This window comes from Pongo abelii, chromosome 16 (genome assembly GCF_028885655.2).
Source record: "Pongo abelii isolate AG06213 chromosome 16, NHGRI_mPonAbe1-v2.0_pri, whole genome shotgun sequence".
Classification (NCBI taxonomy): domain Eukaryota; kingdom Metazoa; phylum Chordata; class Mammalia; order Primates; family Hominidae; genus Pongo; species Pongo abelii.
This window is the reverse complement of record NC_072001.2, coordinates 98,690,301-98,704,948: the sequence shown is the minus strand read 5'-3', so window position 1 is coordinate 98,704,948 and position 14,648 is coordinate 98,690,301. Positions and strand designations below refer to the sequence as shown.

At 38.4% G+C, this 14,648-nt stretch overlaps 1 long non-coding RNA gene across 2 annotated transcripts in view; it reads left to right on the top strand.

Annotated features, from left to right (window-relative positions):
* The window catches only part of LOC129050211 (uncharacterized), a 35,448-nt gene that overhangs the window by 227 nt on the left and 20,573 nt on the right, over positions 1–14,648 (top strand). The window contains exons 1-5 of one of the 2 annotated variants that reach the window (XR_010137256.1): positions 26–100; positions 937–1,066; positions 3,227–3,321; positions 4,925–5,052; positions 14,017–14,156. This is a non-coding gene — a long non-coding RNA (uncharacterized LOC129050211). Of the gene's footprint in view, positions 1–25; positions 101–936; positions 1,067–3,226; positions 3,322–4,924; positions 5,053–14,016; positions 14,157–14,648 lie in introns of those variants that run through there. The other variant, XR_008513797.1, reaches the window with a different exon arrangement.

Here is a 14,648-nt window from a genome sequence, read left to right as displayed (position 1 = left end):
AAGTGAAACTGTGGAAAACAAAATTGTGGATAAACGGGGACTGCTGCACTTGGTTGTATTATAGAAGGGTAGTTTTCACTGTCTTATTCTTATAACCTAGGTAAAAAGCAATGGCTTAACAAAATAGTAACAGATAAAATGGATATGATCATGTGCCTGGCTAAACTGAAAAAGTAGTCAAATGTTTGTAATTAATAAGGCTAATTGACCACATAGAGTCTGAAAATTAATTTCACTGGGGTGGATGAGGAGGGATGGGGTGAACCTCACAAATCTCCTTGCAGGGCACAGGGGCCCTTCATTACTAAACCGTATCCTAACACTTAATATCCCCTCACTCACTTCCTCCAATACCTGCCAGCTACTGGGAAATTGTGCCTTCCCCAGGGCAATTCCTGCACATTTTTTTCCTTATGCCCAAGCCTAACGCTTCTCTGCCTGAAATATGAACTCCTCCCCTAAATTCCTACTTTTTCTTTGGGACCTAACTTTCCACTTGACTGGGTCTTCTCTAAAAAATCCATGGCTCTCCCCATTGTGATGCCATATAGCTCTTATCCACTGTATTGTAAATATTTCTTTACATGCTAATCAAACTTTAAGAAACTCAAGTAGGAGCTCATAACAAAAATAAGTATTATGTTTAATTCTTCTTCCTTTTAATACCTAAGTCTGGAAGAAAGTAGCTAATAAATAAATGCTAGCTGAATGAATGATGAAAAAATGAATAACCCTGAGTCAACCATCGTATCTTTAAGAAATTATTATAATAGTAACAACAAGGAGATGACTAATATAATTTTACTAAGTTTAGAAAGCCTTGGAAGGTTAAAATTCAAGAGAGCAGTAGTCCTACCAAGTGTTTTATTATATTAGCAATTATCATTTACATTCTAGTAAAATCCAGGCCTTTATTCATATTTTTCTCTGTGAAAGGTACAATCAATCAATTATGAAGGTGAAATTATGTTGATGCTGAGGCAGTATGGGGAACCCTAAATAGTTGGAGTACTCAAGTCACAGAAAATCATGAAAATGAAGCTCGAGTGATGGATTAGTGAAGATGGTAAGTCCCTCACATTTGAGTTGCAGTGATAAGAGAATTAAGGGGGAAAAAAAAAAAACTAAGTAGAAACTCAGTTGAAAAATGCACTTAAGTCTTCATGATAAAATTTCAAACATCTTTTATTACTATTCATTTTTATCTAAAAAATCATGTTAGCATTTAGTCCCGAATTTCCAAGCCTTGTGTTCATCTTTCTCTGCGATGTTATCAGCTGGAAGGGAAAGCTGGCCGTGAAACTGTTATGTTAAGCACTTTTCCACAAGAACTTATTGCTTTAATAAGTAGGGAAAATGCTCTTAAAGAAAAAAAAATGTCATTCAAGATTCATTAGAGGGAAAAAAACAAAAAAGAAACCCACGTGATTCTCCATCGAATTCACACTTCCTTACCATGGAATACTGAACATACCCTGAGGTCTTAACAAAGAGTAGGAGTAAACAGTTACTCATCGCTAGAAAGAGAATTGTATATTCTCCGGGACAGTGCACTAAGACAAGAGTACATAGACCAGTGTTATCCCCATGTCCACCAGGCAGTTATCCCCATGTCCCTGTAGACTGGGGATTCCAAGATAAACAATGCCTCACACAGGTAAGCACTCAATAAATATTTTTTGAAAGGATAGATGAACATTAGAAAGCAGTTTAATGCTCTTTAATAACTACAATCCCCCCTTGTAGATCAAACTCTCATCTTACATGAGCTTATGGCAGAAACCGCAATTACTTTTGCACCAACCTAATAAATAAAATTAATTTATATCTATAAGAATTCGCATATCAGTATAATCTACTGCCTTAGAACCTCATGCCTCTTTAGGAGTTGTTTTATTGACATTGTCTTACAGTTTTTACCAATTTTGAAACCAATATGTATTAATAACAATGAAGTCACTTTATGACCTCAGTGAAAAGATGTGGATTTTTTTTCTGACAAGGTGTTTTTTTCCTAATTAACCTTATTTTTAGAACTTGTTTTAAACACATGTGACTAGACAAAATCAGCCTATGGTTAAAAACATAATACTATTATGAGTCATATGGGTAGCAATGAAAGGGAAAAGAGATGATTCACTTTCCCAGCAGTGAACATTCCTCCTGTCTTCCTAGTTTCCGGCCACCTCCCTCCACTGCCCCATAAAACCCCTGCCTTAGCTAAAGCTAGACAACTTTTCTCACCTTCCCTCCGAACCCTGTACTTAGACTAAGAAGTTTGGATACTTTGGCATGAGGCTATTTTAAAGTCTGAATCCGATGTGGTAGGAAAAGCAGGTATAGAAATGGACCCCCTACATCCAGATTACATCTGTGAATGAAACCCAATAATGTTCTCAAGTTCAAAGCAATCGCCCACTCACCCGATGGTCTCTTTGGATGATTGAAAACGGCTTAAGCAAGTACATATGGGCTTAAAGAGCCACTCAAAATAACTGAAAAGCAGGTTGTCCACAGAGAAGCCATGTCACTTCGTTGACAAATAAGCGTGGGCTGAGCTGGCAAGGGGCTTCCCGGGGGCTCCTCAAGGCCAGGGGGAGAGGAAACGTCGGGTGAGTGTGGGAATAATAAGTGAACGGTTTCCTCTCTGGTTCTACTATTATATAAATGTTATATTTGTTAGGCGAGCTCCCTCCCTGACCACCCCCCAAGCAGTTCATAGACAATAAAACACCAGGAATCCCTGAAGAGTGGTAAAATGCTGACATGATTTAAGAAGGAAGACTCTGATAAGAAGATAAAAACCTAATAAACAGAGTCTAGAGAACCTTGGTTCGTCTCAGCCGCTTGCCAGTGTAAGCAAAACCCTCCCAAGGAAAACAAAAGGAGCCTTAATGGTAAGGACATTCCACTCGCAGACCATCTGAAGGAGAAAGTTGAGGCCGTGACCTCTGCAGGCTGCAGTTATGAGAGCTCTGACAAAAAAATATTTGATTTGGTTCAAGAAGCAAAATCTGTCACTGGATTTTTTAATATCTTTTTTCTTCAATAAAAAAAATGTATTTTATGTGTGCTTGAGAGAGAGTTGTGTATACATGGTAAATATTTCTCCCACCCATGTAGTTTTTCTGTTTAGCTTGGTCTTAATTTCTTCTTGGATTTTAATCAACCCCAGGAAAAGGTGGATTCACAGGCCCATTGATTTCCCTTTTTTAATTAACACAAGGCTCCCGAAGGCTAATCTGAAGTTTCACACATGAATCTGCAAATATGTAAAGACGTACATTCTCTCCAAGAACCAGAATGAGAATCTGCAAAGCTGTGAGTTTATTGTTGAAAATTTAGGGAATGCTAAAAGAATATATTAGCATCTTTGAAATCTAGAACAGAGAATTCCTTAGAAAAATGCTTAAATGCACATAGGCTCCCAGGCTAGCTAAAAAAAACCCTACAAAATGGTTGAAATTCTGAGCAATTCTGTTGCAACATCGATAGACATATGTAATAAGAGATATCTGTGAAGTTATTTATGCTTTTGGTATTTAAAGAAAATAAGTAGAATTAGAGAAGAAGGAGGACAAAAGTTTTATAGAAATTTTCCAGAGCTCTTTTAGTACACTTACAAGAAGAGCTTCAATGGTTGTTGATGCTATTTTTCATTATGATTAGCTTAACTTAAAAAATGTATAGCTTACCTGTTCCCAGATACAGATAAGGACTGCATATGAAAATCAAGCATAACCAGCTTTTTAAAAAATAAAATTTATTTATTTTCTCCAAGAGCAGAAGGAAAAGGGGGACTGAAGTATAAATGGGCAAGATCTGGAAGAAAACAGAGAAGAAATAATACCAGGTAGAGCAGAGGTCAGAACAAAATAGCCAAGGGTAGAAAGAACTGAGCAGCATGGGACAACAGAAAGACAAAAGAACAGGCTGAGTTTCCCGGTCTTCTGCATCCTCTGGGCAGGTAGTCAGAGAAGAAGACTGGGTCTAATTACCCTAAAGCTCCTAGGGCTCAGAAGGAGGCACCATGGGAGGTACTGGGTACCTCATGGGTAGGGCAGAGGAGCAGGCAAGAGCATAACCTTGGGTTATGTAGGAGGTGAGAGCATGGTTTGCAACTACTGCTTATTCTATTTGCTTAGAATTCCAAATAGTGGAGTGTGTGTGTGTGTGTGTGTGTGTGTGTGTTTGTGTGTGTATAAAATTCCAGATAGTGGAATATATATATTTTTATATATACATAAATATTTTAGAAGGGGGGGCTTATTTAAATTTAGAATTTTAGAGTTCGAAGGGACTCTGCCAAGAGAAAACTAGGTGCCAGTAGGCTCATGCAGTTACTTTCTTATATGGCTAGAGCTTTTGTTCTTTGAACTAAGCTCTTTTCATAAGAGCAAACATATGTAAAGCAGGTATTTGTTTTCTTTAATGACCACGCACATTTTGAACTGAAGTAAAGATTCAACAACTGTGTAATTAATTTGGTGGCATTAAGTAAGAAATTGTTTCCTTTGGGCATTTGGAATATTTAGTCTATCCACATTGATCTTTCAACCAGAAGACCACTACTTTATTTGATGCCATATAGACACAGCTACAAGAGCCCAGTCTTTCATAGCATGCCCTCTTTGAGCATGAAATCAGAAGGTCAAAATTGCCCATCATAAACACGTCAGCAAAGTCTATAATTAGGATAAAGAAAATTAAATTATATAAAATTAAACAACTCTGAACCTTGACATCAGAAATATGTTAATGTGTTTGTTTTTATTCAGATTTGGATATCTTATACTTCGGTTTGCCAGAGCTAATGTTATCTTCCTTGGTAATATCATTTAAATGACTATATAATCACAAAAATGCTGTTCGGACAACCTATTTTATTTAGAAAGTATACTGAAAGCTCATGCTTTGTACCCAGGCAAGCTGGTTCAACTCCTGGCTCCATCATGTACCAGTATGTACCTGGCTCCAGCATGTGCCAGCTATCTGACCTTGAGCAAGTCACTCAACCTCTGTGACACTAGACTTCCTAATTTCTACATCGAGGTAAAAATAATACTATCTCAAAGAGTAGTTATGAAAATTAAGTGTTAGTTTATGTAAGGTATTGATACCAATCCCTAACACATAGGGACAATTAGCTATTATTGCTTTCATAGTCATGCAAGTAATATGACCATGTTAAAAATTTGTAGGATGCAGAAATATATTTAAAAAGAAAAAAATTCTTACCCCTAAATCTAATCCTTAATCCTAACAGTTGGAGATGATTACTGTCTTTCCTAATTCCTATTCTGTGTGTGTATGGTTTTTAACAAAATAATAATTAGTATATATATAATTTTATTGATTGATTTTATCCTCTTTCTCATTAAGTAGCACACACACACACGCACGCACAGGCACATGTCCAGAGGACTTGATTAACTGAACTTTGTTACACACACACAAATTTAGTGAATCAAATCCTCTGGATGTTTACAAATGTATGCCATTATAAATAAAACCTCATTCCTGTTTTTTCTACCTATGTACTTTGGATAGTTAAAAATAAATATCGGACTACTCCGCAGGGAATGCCAAAACAAAAGACAATGGTCATTAAATATTTCAAAATTTGATATCAAGGATGCAGCAAAAGTTTAATCCCTTGAGGTTTTTCAAATTTAGGATATCAATTTCAAATAGACATCCAAGGTATCTATCAATTCCTCTTTATCACTTTCTCAAAAATCAATCCTCAAGATTTTTCAATATGCACCAAATAAATGATTGAAAGCCCAAGTGAGAAAGATTTGTACACATTAACAGGTAGGAGCTTAATTAAAAACCAGTATGGATGTTTTGATTTGATAACAAAAAATGAAGGAAAGAAACATTTCAGTTGAATAAACAATATTTGGGATCATTTGGAAGCTCTATTGATGACATCTAGAAGCATGAACTAAAATGAATATATTCTGCCCCTCCAACAAACTACTTGGATGTTATGGCACTTAATGACATTTTCTACCATGTTGTACAATGACTTCTGGGATGAGATAGTTTCCAAGCTGTTTAATGCAATCAGGCATCATGGATCATAAACAATTCTATCATCTCTACTTGAAATTAAGTATATATGAGACACTTAATTTTAGTTTGAAGATTTCAACCTTCAACTTAAGAACTTCCTTTTGGTTTCCAGGCTTCAACTTGGTTTCTCAAATAGGGTAGCTCTCTTTGTGGTTTCATGAAGGCTGAACAGTGAGCACTTCAGACCAATATGAATTAGTTCAAGCTCCAAACCATCTACAAAATATTCATAGCATTTATTTTAGGTCCAAGAGTCCCTTCCTGTTAAGTATACTTTGTATTCCCAGGCAATTTAGGTTTTTCCAACTTCAAGTTGTGTAGATTTTGTCTACAAAATAATAAAATTTTTAAAAATACTTTTTGTTAAAAAAAGGTTAGGAATAAATATCCCAAATATATTTATAGAGACAGACTAAACAGATAAAATGCAATAATAGGTAGAAAAACAGTACAATAGAATGCATAATAGGTCATCGCATTTATTAAGGGCAGATCAAATTTATTTTGTAACAGTGTGCACTTATTGAATATCAAGAAATACTCTGGAAAGGAAAATTTACCAAATGGGTTCAAAAAATTAAGCACTTTTCAAACACAGTTCAAAAGGCTCTTTTCTTAAAAAAATATTGTCCACTTTTCTAAATCAATTCTTTCTTTCTTTCCTTCTTTTCTTTCTGACAGGGTGTCGCTGTGTCACCCAGGCTGGAGTATAGTCGGGTAATCGTAGCTCACTGCAGCCTGGAAATCCTAGGCGCAAGTGATCTTGCTGCCTTAGCTTCCTGAGTAGTTAGGATTATAGGCATGTACCACCACGCCTGGCATATATATATATACATATATGTGTGTGTATATATACACATATATATGTGTGTGTGTGTATATATATATATATATATATTTTTTTTTTTTTTTTTTTGTAGAGACGGAGCCTTGCTGTGTGATACAGACTGGTCTCAGACTCCTGGCCTCAAATGATCCTCCCGCCTTGGCCTCCTAAAGCACTGGGATTAGAGGCATGAGCCATCAAGCCTAGTCTGATGATTTTCTATTTTATTTCAAAAGTAATAATTGCTTATAGTGATATGCCAAAAATTACAGAGAAAATTTATAATTTCTCATTCCACTTCCGACATTTCATCTCTTAGAAAGTGACAAATGTTAAATGTTTGATCACTCATTTTTTCATGATGTGACAAACAGAAGCATGTATATCTAATTTAAATATAAGTATACAGATATGAATTATATATAGATATATAAAGATATATAACCATAAGCTTGTAACCACAAAGAGAATCATGTCATATGTTATTTTGCAATCTGCTTTTTTGAACTATAAATATACTAAAAACATCTTTTTTTGATAGATTTAGATTTAATTTTTTATTCTTTTTTATTTATAAATGAATGGGGACATTAGTTTTACATCTTGCAATGATAACTGGTAGAAAAGTAAAAATTTCAATGAAGTAATTCCGGAGTTATTTGAAGGAGACCTGATTTCAAAGAGACACTAAATAATTGTCTATATAGGATTTACATCACGGTCTTATTTGTAGCCTCTACAGGTAAGCTAGTGTTTTGCCAAAGCAACATTTCCTCAAAGGTTTGCAATGAAAGATTTTACCTGTTGGTATTGCCTGATTCCACGATTGTCTATTTTGCTTTGGCAAAACCCAATAGAATAGATTGTATTGCCATGAAGAATTTCTATAAGCAACTACTTAAGACTGTGCAAGACAAATTCTTAGGAAATCAATTTGAACAGAGTCTGAGAGAAAGATGGGTAGCCTCAGTTTTGTATGCCACTTCCACCTCAAATAGCCTGAACACATTTCTCAGGCTGCTGTCCAAATGATATGTGACCTGCAGTGTGAAAGAAATGACTCGAAGGTAATGGTCCTTATTCAAGTGGAAGCTGAAGGTCCTACTCCTTTCACCGGATCTCCTTATTTTTTCTCTTACCAAGGAACAGAAACCTTCTCAAATTTCATTATGATCCTCATGATCTGCAACTGGAGCAAGTCTCTTGGTACAGAACGTATCAGGATAACTTGTCACTTTTTCCTTCAAAAGGGGTAATACCTTTGTGTCTGTTCACAAACAATAAAAATTTCCCTCCTTCCCTTTTCTTCCCAAAGAGTTTCAAAGTACCACTCCATGAGAAATTGAGAAATGCACTTGTTTTCTCTGAGAAAGTGAGAAGACAGAGGCCTTGACGTAGAGATACGGAAGACAACAAGACTCTTGCCCAAAGAGAAATGGAGGTAGAAGGGGGAAGATGATGTAGTTTCAGAAAACTTCTAAAGACAGAATAGATTTTAATCCAGGTAAATAATCTGACTGACAACTAACATATCTGATGCCAAAGATATTTACCCAAATTCTCATGCTGTATATGAAGGCTTTCCAGTAAAACTCTATGGAAAAGAAATTGGCACCAAGGCTCTCCTGGCCCTCTGAGTGGCACATTTTGAATTCCATAAACCAGTTCATTCGTTTGCTTCCCTCCCTCCCTTTCCCCGCTCCCTAAATGTGTATTCTTAGCTGAAGAAGAAGTCAGAGCCAGTTATTGTACACAAATCATCTCCTGGCTGAAGTTTTTGGTGGCAGTCAAGAGAGGAGAAGGGAAAAAAAATTAGAAAAATTTCAATTTCAGGACCATTATTATTTTCATTAATCATAAGAAGTGCTGTCACCCTGTCCTGATTCTTTAGAAGGAGATCTATTATACGGTCCATTTAGTCCAAGCCATATTACCTCATATGTTTTCCTGGCTGACCAAATAAGACTTAAGAGATAAAACAATTTACTGTTCATTATGATCCGTGTCACTGGAATCAATCTATTAACCTACATTAACTGGATGTGTGACGATATCTCACATACACGCTTCCTCAGTTTAAAGGAAAGGCAAGGGAATGGGGAGGGGGCAGAGAGAGTGAGGGGAAAGGAGAGGGAAGGAAATCAGGACCCATAAAGTGCAGCAGACGTATAATTTGCCAAGCGAATACAACTTCATTTTCCAGTGCCCACTGCTGCGCCTTCCACATCTTCACGCAGCCTCTGACCTGTAAAGAAGTCTAACAAATTGGCTTCTATTGTGGAGCCAAAAGGTGCCATCAAAGAAGGGACGGTTCGCTGGTCCTAAAGTATGATGGGAAATCTCAGGCTGGAATAAAGAGCTGCCGTTTTATGAAGTTAACCCATTAAGGTTAAAAGCAAGCAGGAAGCTCTGGCTTGTGGGGCAGCAGTGCCAGGAGGACAGAATCCCTCCAGCCCTCTCTCTCAAACACTCAGGGAAGACGGCCCCTGGTGAAGCAAGCACCATGTGAAGTTAAGATCAAAATAATCACCACCTTCCTATTTTAAGCAATAAAAATTCCCCTGCTGTGTCTCTGGACAGCCCCTTTGCTTCACTCTTTCTCTCCTGTTTCTCTCTCTCTCTCTCTCCCTTTCTCCATGGATTAAAGATCACAAGCATCTCCAGAAATCAATCAATCAATCAGTCAAGGATGCAAACCTTCATAAAAAACTTCAGTGTAAACAGTAGAGAGATTAGGGTGGTGTGTGCCACCAAAATGTGACTCCAGTGTCCCTTCATTCTGCATTTGTACATGGTGGTAAGAGCTCATCTGGGCACTGGTTTGTATGCTGTAAATTTTCCTCTGAGACTCCAGAGCTCTGTTCATGGCTGTCTCCAGACCACAGGCAGATCCCTTTGCACAGCACGTGTGTTACCAATCCACACCATCCCTGCTGCTGAGGAGTGTGCATGGGTAACGCACAGCCATAAGAGGTTGTGCCCAGTGTTGATGGGCTGTCACCTGTTTTCATTCGTGTATGGAAGGGGGCAAATTTCAGACTGTATACATTTCCCTTTCATGGGTGATTTGGTCTACTAGTTACCTTGGGACCCTGAGAGATAGAAATACAAAACTTTGTTATATATTCAACCTTCTCAGTCCTAGGAAGAGGTAAAAACACCTGTGTGATTATGGCTGTTCTTGAGCTCAGGGTATAATTGGTGTGAAAAAATGGACATATCCTGTTCTGGATAAGAGGAAGTGGAAGGCATTATTGGTAAACCATGTAATTCTTAACTGGTGAGAGATTAGGATCACATATGTGAGGACTGTCACAGAAGCGTGGAGTTATTTTATGTGCTGGCGATATCATTATACTTCCTCATAGATTTTCCTGGGTCTGTCTTTGGGCCAAGCCAGGGAAGTTTTATTACTTTTGGTCCATACCACCCATGGACCAAAAATCTCTTCCACTTGAAGATGCACACATTGTCAGTTTCTCTTTTCTCCAGAAGTCATGACAGAGAAAAGGCAAACAAAGCTAACTTCATTGTTTTTGAAATGAGGAAAGGTAGCTTAAATTATATTTTTAAAAAACAGGCTGGGCACAATGGCTCATGCCTGTAATCCCAGCACTTTGGGAGGACGAGGTGGGCGGATCACTTGATGTCAGGAGTTTGAGACCAGCCTGGCCAACACGGTGAAACCCCGTATATGCTGAAAATACAAATATTAGCCTGGCATGGTGGCACATGCCTGTAATCCCAGCTGCACGGGAGTCTGAGGCAGGAGAATCGCTTGTACCTGGGAGGCAGAGGTTGCAGTAAGCCAAGATCATGCCATTGCACTCCAGCCTGGGCAGCAAGTGTGAAATTCCATCTCAAAAACAAACAAACAACAAACAAACAACAATAAAAAAACACTACTGTTTGCAAACTTTTTAATCACATTAAACATTCTATATCAAAGTTTGATTTTCAACCCAAGTGTTTTTCTCCATTCTGTTGTCTGTCTTCAATCTCCCTGCACTGAAGGAAGAGAAAACATCCTTTCATCTCTGTACTTTTGATGCCTGAGAAGGAGCAAGTACTTCACGAATGTTTGTGGAGTAAAGAAAAATTATCAAGTCCTTTGAGAAATGAGTGCAGGAGAGGTGGGCACTCGGTCTGCTTATATACGGATTTTTTTTTCAACAAAAGGCAGTTTTCATAAGATGCAAAACCCACACATACAGAAAGCTAAATTATCCAATACAGGGGTCGGCAGGGCCAATTGCAGGACTTGGGTATGCGTGGATTTTGGTATCTGTAGGGGACCTGGAATCAATCGTCCACATATACCAAGGGGCAACTCTAGTCAGATTCCAACTTTATCTTCAAGATAGAACCTTTAGACTTTCTCAATATGCTGACTGTGGTCTACGACAGAATGAGAGGAATTAAAGATGGTGTCAGCCTGATTCTTTTTCTTTCCTGAGCAACTTGTAGAAGAGAGTTGCCATTTTTTAAGATGGGGAAGGTTACAGTTTGGGTAGAGTGGGCACCAGGAGTTTGGTTTCTGTTAAGTTTGAAATTTCTGTTACATATTCTGGTGGAAATGAAAAATAAATACCAATTCCAAACTAGAGATAGCATTTTGGAGATATCAGTATATTGGTGAATTTCTTGAGACTACCTAGAGTTACTGTAGGTAGAGAAAAGTTTTGAGATTTGATTCCTAGTACATGTTAAGGTTTAGAGGCTGAAGACATTAGTCAGAATGAGTAAAGGAGCATCATGTAAGAGTGCCCAAGGAGATGGGAAGGATACCAGGAGGGAATGAGGTTTTGAAAGCCAAGTAAAGAGAGAGTCTCAAAGTGGGAATGACCAATCTGTGAGATCTGCTAGAGTTGAGGACTGAGAACTGATGTTTGGGTTAGCAGTGAAAAAGTCATTGATGACCTTAACAAGAGCTGAAGTAGATAATGAAAATCTGATTAAAGTGTGTTTTTGAACTCTCTTGAGAGATTAGGAGGTAAAGAATTGTAGTCAGTGAGCATAGACTACTCTTTCTGGGTATTTTGTAGTCAGGGGGAGCAGAAAAACTGTTAAAACTACAAAGGGATGTGGGATCAAGAGGGGGGACAACTTTGAATCATATATAAAAATGTGCTCTAAAAGAGTTCTTAAAGTTACTGAGTCTCTTCCTTACCTGTTGCCATGCATTAGTTGAACACCTGCCTATAAGCTTTGTTATAACCAGTGGCTTTCTCCAATTCTTTGGCTATATATAGTTCCCTACCAATGCCTATGGTGTTTCTTTTTCTAAACCTGTTAATGAGCCAGTCCTGGCCATAGAAATGATATCCTTCATGACAAAGAGGCTCAGCTTGACATTGAGTCTGAGGACAGAGTAGTCTCACTATTCCTCATCCAACTCGAAGCTGCAAGTCTAGGTCATAGAAAAGTGAGATGGCAGAAGTTGCTGCTCCTTATAGAAGCAATGTAGACTATCTATCCAAGGTACCAGTGGGTTGATTCTGCAGAACTGATGGCATGGGTAAAGATGGAGGGAATAGGAAAGCTCCCCTTTGGCATTCTATGCCACTGCTTTAAATGAGGATCATACAGATAACATTTCAGAAGCTGTGTATCCCAATTTTCCACATATCAAAATTAACAACAGCCCAGTCTCTGGAGCCAGACAATCTACATCCTTCTTACTTACTGGCCACATGTCTTTGACCATGAACATCTCTTTGAACCTGTTATTTCATCAGTAAGATGGGGGAAGTAATTCTACCTTCTCATATTATTGTAGTAAGGGACAAATTAGACAGTGCATGCCAGACACTTAACATAGTAAATGCATATGGAAAGTTCTCCATACAGTATACGATTTAGTGTATATAAGGAAAGTATTAACATTTTATTAATAGGTGAAAGTGTGTGATGAGACTTACAGGGTTCCCAAAGTCTGTCTGTAGCTCAAGGCAAAATTTTCAGTCCAAAATTTTGACATTGGCCAGGCGCATTTGCTCAAGCCTGTAATCCCAGCACTTTGGGATGCTGAGAGGTAGGTGGATTGCTTGAGGCCAGGAGTTTGAGACCAGCCTGGGCAACATGGTGAAACCCTGTCTCTAATAAAAATATAAAAAGTAGCCAGGCATGGTGGTGCGTGCCTGTAGTCCCAGCTATTCTGGAGGCTGAGGCACGAGAATCACTTGAATCCAGGAGGTGGAAGTTGCAGTGAGTCAAGATTGTGCCACTGCACTCCAGCCTGGGTTACAGAGCGACACTCCATCTCAAAAAAAATAAAAAATAAAAAAAATTGACATTTACCCCAAGTTACAGGAACAATCACCTACAAATTTTCCTCTAATCTTAAAGCTTAAAGACTCTATGGCAACCTATCTTATGGGGTAAAGAAAGAAAAGAAAGTCAGTACTTATGTAGCTAGTTGATTTTGGGTGATCTTGTCAAGGATTTTCCAGTTTCATAGCTATGATTTTGGGTGATCTTGTCAAGAGTTTTCCAGTTTCATAGCTAAGGAACTGTTTATTCATGAGAGCTTCTAACTGAGGACATGAACAACCTCTCTATTAAAAGCATTGTGGGGCAACCAAAAGAAAGTATAATGGGTAACTGAAAGGCCTGAGCCTTAGTTTCAGGCTTGTCAAAAACTTACTTTCTAAAAGCGGATTAACCTCTCTTAGCCTTAGAGTCCTCTTGTGTGATATGAGGGCTGGGCCAGATCAATGATTTAAACAGAGCCCAACAGACTGTCCTGGGGAGAGTGAGTAGGGCAAGGGCTTCACCCACCCTCCTTGTTTCAACCTCTTACTATTGTAGAGAGGAACAAATGAGATCATGCATGCAAAACACCTAACAGAGTACATGGCGTTTATTACACAGATAAGCATTGTTTTATTCTGCTTTATATGTTGGGCATCTGTGTAAAGTTTTGTTTGAAGGGAGATTTTTGCCACTAAAGCACATTTGAAAATCCACTGGGCTAGAAGAACTCTTTCTTTCAGCTTGAAACTTCTATGAGTTTGTTACTAAGCGCCCAGGAAATGGGCACATGGAACAGAAGATAAAATGTATATAGAAATGGGTGGGAGGGTTGACACATATTCTTCTATTCACAGGTAGGAGCAATCACTACTTTCTCCTGGGAGCCTGGAAGCTGACTTGCCCCCACACTTCCCCTGTGTACTCCTCTTCACTTCTCACTGTGAAAAGGCAAAATAAAATGGAGAAGGAAAAGTGGATGACTGGAAGGTAAAAGGTAAAACGCCAGTGTAGTCAAGACCAAAGATTAATTTTTGTAGGCTGGGAAACTGTACCCTGGAGGCTTTCCAGAAGTTTGTGCCTTCTAGGAGGAGACCAGAATTTACTTTTCTGACAGACCTACTGTTTATAATGGAAGAGGCTACTTTGATGAGACCTTTGAGTTAACCTTTTGATTTGTGGAGAAGCCTCAGTTCTACAAAGCAGATATTAAGCTCCCTGACTAGTAATGAAAATCAGGGGCTTGGTAAAGCTGTGTCTCAGCAGAAGCCCAAGGGGATCACCACTTCTATAACAGCTGCGGCTTCTAGATTGGTATCGCCATTTCCATCCCCATCCCTCATCTTGGTAAGGGGCTTGTAAATGCCTGGTAAAGTCTCAAAGGTGATATGAGGGATTATGGAAAGCGGTATGCATGCCTTCCCAGAGTCCAGAGAAGATAGCCATTGTGCCCAAGGAACTTTGTTGGTAAGGGTCATCAGCACAGCAT